Raw genomic sequence first — 6,355 nt, 5'->3', positions numbered from 1 at the left:
GCGAGGAAGAGGAGGAAGAGGCGTTTTCCTTTTTAAGACAGTGGTTCTCAACCTTTTTCATTTGTAGGACCCCCAGTTTGATATACATTAGGTCCCCCATTTGATACGATTTTTTACATCTACGGGACCCCAATCTGTGTTAATTCAACTCTGAGAGTGAGAGTGAACCAAATGGACCCATAAGGGTCCATTTGGTTCCATTTGTACACTCTCAGATAACAATAAGCGGTCCATTTGGACGCCCCTGCTGGTCCCTGGACCCCGAGGTTGAGAACCAGCGCTTTTAAGCACATACCTGTAAATGTGTTTTGATCCGGCTCGTGATCAATGAACCAGAAACAGAGACTCACAAGCAGGCAAAGGAAGCAGGATTTGCAGGGGGAGATTAGCATGTTGAATGAATCAGTTATTCAAGGGGAAGAACACCCGGGAGGCTGCGGCAAACGCAAATTAGATTTACCACCATCTGTGATCTGTCGCTGTACATAAAGCAGAGAGGGTACATGTGCCGCTGTTTAATAAGCCTGATTCATGCTCCATCACATGAAGGTGTTCCCTGTCACGGTAGGCAAGAACTGATCTTAGATAACGGCAAGTGACACCGTAAAGAAAGCTGAGAGAAAGTGGCGCAAAAAAACATTCCCCCATCATTTTTGCAAGCTGTTGTTGTTGTTATGGAATAACAACTTGACCAGAACAGAGAGAAACTCAAGTGAGAACAAGACAATGCAGCTGCCAGAACATTATGATGAAAAGCCACTTATGTGCCATAGAACTGTTTTATTTCCCCGTGAATATTTATAAACAGCAAAAGGTCTGAATTTCTATAACGCCTCTCTCCAAAGCGCTTTGCAATGCGCGTTACATTCACCCTTTCACACACCCACGGAGGACGCAACCACGCAAGACACCGCCCCGCTCATCAGGAGAAGTTGGGGGTTCGGTGTCTTGCTCAAGGACACTTCGACACAAAGCCAGGGCGAGCCGGGGATCGAACCGGGAACCTTTCGGTTCCCCCACGACCGCTCTACCTCCTGAGTCACTGCCACTGTCTTCATAAGGTGAAAGTTTAATTCATCAAGTTTTCCAATTAATGTGGACACAATATTGTTTTGTAAACATTCTTCATTCTTGTAGTGGTCTTTTACAAGTGCTCTCCTGTTTGTACAGGAGGACTTTTAAGAGGATGTTCAGGTCACAGAAGCCTTTTGATTGAGCGGTGCCTTCCTTAAAGGCAGTCTAACTGTATAACACATTTTTCATAACAATCCACCAGGGCACATGCAACTGATAAAACAAGCACTGAAGCACAGAGCAAATGACAGATACACTGCTGTAAAAAGCACAGGAAAACAACTAGTAGATATTCGACGGTTAGCTCCAACAGTCACCTGCCAAAAGAAGTGAGATACAATCAATGCAGTTTCTTATTTCCCTTTACAAAGAAATAAGACGATTCAGACATCAATGCTTTCAGTGTTCAGTATGAGGTACTAATTAGGGCTGGAAAATATGAAGATATTGTGATATGAGACTAGATATCGTCTGGGATTTTGGATATCCTAATATAATATGGCAGAAATGTTGTCTTTTCCTGGTTTTAATTCCCAGAAATACAAGCTACAAGAGTTGTAGAGCTGCTATCTTTGCCATCTTTGATAAAAAAATATCCTGATATTTGATTTTGTCCATATTGCCCAGCCCTAGTACTAATATTGGCTCATCAATAAAGCATAAAACATGATAACTGTATGATCACACTAAATTTAAATTCTTGACAACACAATTTCATGAAGAATGTAAAATGATACATCAAATAACTACATTAAAAAAAAAATCTTTTCCATTCTGTACTTTTCTGTCCCCTTTCCAGAGCTGCATAGGAACGCTGAATGTGTTTTGAAGTGACTTGATGGACTTGCCTACACAGGCTTTGGGTAGAATCTTTTGGGGGGTGTTCTGCATAATAATTGCTGACGGGGTGACTTATAAACAGAAATGGTAGAAAAGAATCTCCACACTTGTCAAAAGCAGGTGCAGGTGAATGCGCCATCGGGCTGAAAAGTCATGAAGAGAATTACAGCAACACTGCTTACACCTGCAGACAAACGTATTGAGACAGTGACTGTTGATGTTTTGGAGCCCCTCCCCACGTTGTCTATCGGTGCTTCTTCTATTTCTAGCCATTTTGTAGGATTTTACATAAATACATTCACTATTAGTCCAATACAAATGACCCAAATTGCCCCTGAAAATGCAGTGAACAAAATGATGTACATTAGCCCAAATGTTCCATGGCACAACCAAACAAGTTTGCTGTTTTGCTGACTGGTTCCCTGCACAGTGAACTATATATGTACGTAGATTTTGAGAAATGAACGAGTGATCTGGAAAACACCTGCAACTGGTAGGTGGAGCTGGGAAGGTGAATGGTGATCAGTCCAGGAGGGATACACATGGGCTCATCTGGGATCAAGTGACTTGACCTACAAGTTCCCTTGTGTTCTGGTGACGGTCCTAATCTGGTGACGGTGCTAATCCTTGAGGTCAGGGTCTGGTGTCAGAGCTGATGTCTCCCTCTCCTCAACCTGCTTCCTGGGTACCAAGGTGGCTGAGAATGGAGTTTGTGATAGGCTGGGAGGAGTAATGATGCATAGCAGCTGAGACTCGTTTAAGCCTAGTTCAGTCCAGAGATTTGACGAGACTAAACCACTTTGCCCCTGATTTATTCCCATCTTCAAGTTCACAACACATCAACATGTTGTGAACTTGTAGATCTCATATTTCCGGCACGTGTCACAGAAGAAAAGTCGCAGCAGTCTGAATTTCCCCTTAACCTCAACAGTCTCAATTTGCAAGCGTAACAGTGTTACATAGATTTTTCTCTTTGTGACTTATTGATAAACAATATGAAGTTACAAAGTTGGTAAAGGTATTCAATTAACATGCATGTTCAATATTAAGCATTTTTAAGCACTAGGTGTGTGTACTTGTGGATGTGATGATGTGACTTTCTATGAACGTGCTTAAATTGTTAGAGTAGAATAAATTGTGCATTTGTTTGTTCAATATTGTATGTGATGTTCAATGTCTGGCATTTTACAGTGGAAGCTTTTTCTAAATAAAATGACCATGCGAGTGGTTATTTGTACAGTCTGTCAACACATTTCATCATAGTGGAGCCGATAAGCAAACCAATTGTGCATTTTATGAATAAAGCATGAAACTTTCAGCATATCATCTACATATCCCAAGGTTTTATTTCGTTTGCCCGATTATTCTCCATTATAATAATGCTTGTTAGAATAGCATAGTCTTATAAATGACAAATGAAACCCAATAATCAACTGGAAATTTCACGGACCCAGAAAAGGGGGTTTCCTATAAAAGTTTTTGATAGAACATTTGCATAATATAAATTATAGGGTAATATAAAATAAAAATATTATCATATTTTAATGGTAATGTACTGCATAGTGCATATAAAAGACAAGAAAACAGGTGTAGCCTCATTATCATGCCTTTATAAACGTATAATAATAAAAGGTGAAAATTCTAAATGGTCTAAAAGTGTCTCACTTGATGGATTTTTCAAGTGATTTTTAGATTACAACCAGTAACATAATTTAGTTTTAGATAATAAACAACCAATACATTCCCTTAAAGTTAACTTAGCACCACAAACTCACATTCAATAGTCTTCTTGACCCCTCTTCATCATCTCTCTCCTCATTCTCAGCCTCCGAGTCCTCATCTTCTTTGTCTTAATCTTCTTAAGGATAAGGATAATTCCTTTTAACAGGTCGTTCATGAAAGTCCTTGCGGTCTTGTTTCCAATGAGAACCTGTGAGCAATTGGGGTTAAGAGTCTTGCTCAGGGACAAATTTCATATCATCGGCACATATGCTGGGATAGCCTGGAATCGAACCTGGGGCAACCAGGGCCAGCTGGTTCCCTAGGCGGGCTCACTAACCACTCAGCTATGGCCGCCCCATGTATTAGACTTTATTAATCCCATGGGTGAATTTCAGTTTTCAGCTTCAACCAGGTTAGTGTGGTCAGACTTGAGCTCAGGGGGTATTTGGATCCCCCAGGCGGCCTCTCTACCCATTCAGCTATGGCACCCGTCAGGCAACAGTCAGTGCAACTAAGTCTTTACAGAATGGTAGCTGCAGGTTCTTTAGCTGCAGGCCTTCAATGCACTGCAGCTGTAACGATTGCCTACGAGTAAACGACTGGTATTACAGCCCCTCCTTTAGCAACTTCCCACCCAAATGTAGTGATGTTTCTTGCCTTTGCAGGTGTCTCGATCTGATCTGCAGCCTTCCACAACATGACCTGCAGATGAGCATGATTTTGTATGCAGAATTATATTCGTCTGCCAATACAATGCGAAGAAGAACTCTGGCACGGGTAATGGAAGTGAGAACAAAATACTAAATAAAAAACCCCATAACTTGTGCTTGACTCAACCACTGACAGCTCTCGTGACACAGAAACATGGAAGATGCAAGACAGAACTAAATACTTAACATCAGAATTTAGATGGAGAGTGGAAATGTGAAAATTTGCCTACAAACAGGAATGAACTCATACTTTTTTGAACCAATCTCAGTCCAGGTTTTGATCTTACAAACCCCTGCTTGGGAAGGCATGCATCTTACCACTGTGCCACCATGGCTCATACTCAACACATTTTATTGCATGCTCTTCACTGAAAAATTAGAGCCAGGCACAAACCTAGGGAAAAAAACATCCTTTTTTAAACCTAGAGACTTCTCAGTCTTCTCAGAGTTTTGAACCCACAATATTTGCTTTGCAAGGTATGTATGCATCTTACCACCGTACACCATGGTTCATGCTCTACTCTATCTATTGCATTCTCTTCAGTGAAAGATTGGTCAAGCACAAAAAAGAAACAAAAAAAATACCATTTTATGAACCAAGAGACTTCTCAGTCTGAGTTTTGAACACAATCTCTGCTTTGGAAGGAATTAATCTTACTTGATACAAATTACAAATACTGGGTCAAAAATCACAATACAAATACAAAATGCTGACACTAGGATACTGAACAGGATACTGACTGACACCAGGATACTGAAACCAGGACTGAACAGGATAGCCTAACTTGACCAGGATACTGAGAAGGATACTGAACAGGATACTGACACCAGGATACTGACCAGGATATTTGAAATGCGTATTTCAGATATATGTATCTAAAATACTGACCATCTCAGTGAAAGATTAGAGCCAGGCAGAAACTTGAGGGGAAAAACAAAACAAAAACACTTTTTTTTTTAAGGAGACTTCTCAGTCTGCGTTATGAACTCTAAGCCCTACTTTGAAAGCCATTTATCTTATCACTGTACCACCGTGGTTTATTCTCAACTAGTTGTATTGCATGCTCTACAGTGAAAGATTAGAGCCAAGCACAAACTTTAAAAACTAAACAAAAAATAACATAATTATTCTTCTTTGAACCAAGATATTTCTCAGGATGAGTTTTGAACCCATTATCTCTGCCTTGCATGGTATTTATTTGACCACTATACCACTGTTGTTCATTTACAGACAGAATGCTCTTCAGTGAAAGATTAGAGCCAGGCAAAAATAAAAACTCTTTGAACAATTGAGTGGTCACTAAAACAATCAGACATAACCCCTGCTTTTAAAATTCTATTTGGATGTGAGACCAGCACCCAGTCAAGTAGAGATTGACATGTACAGTAGGTGTCACACAAGTAGGCTCATTCAACAGACTTAAATTCAGATGACCAAAAAACTGGATGATTTATCCAGCCAATTCTTATCAAAGTCACCTCATACGTACATTTTTATTACCGATAAGTTTATGGTAGAAACCATAAATTAAGATTCAGCGGGTGAAGTAGCTGGTCTGTGTTTCCTATAGTGATCTACTCGTTTTCATGAAACTACTTTTACAAAAATACTTTCAAAGTGAGATGGGTCAACATCAGGGGTAATTATTATTTCAAAAGCCAAATTAGATGACACATGTGGCTAACCCGTCTCCCCTAGTTCCCCTGACGGCTCTGTATAAGACATAATTTGTATGTTTAATTTCATTATTAGATATTCTACTGAGCAAAGTTTCAGATACGGTAATAATCTTAAAGGACAACTTTGGTCTTTTACAACCAAGGTTTATATTATAGCTTGTAATTAAAGTAAATAAAAGATATGTGTTCTTTTTTTTTCATTTACTGCTTTCTATAGTTTTAGCAATTTTCACGATATTTTTTACAGTGGGCGGGGGCATTCTGTCCGGTGGCTAAATATGCCTTTTTTACACAATAAAAAAGGTCCTGTGGTCTTTGATGGCCAGATG

Source organism: Gymnoscopelus braueri, assembly GCF_963280865.1.
Source record: "Gymnoscopelus braueri genome assembly, chromosome: 12".
Taxonomy (NCBI): domain Eukaryota; kingdom Metazoa; phylum Chordata; class Actinopteri; order Myctophiformes; family Myctophidae; genus Gymnoscopelus; species Gymnoscopelus braueri.
Note: the sequence above shows the minus strand (reverse complement) of the source record.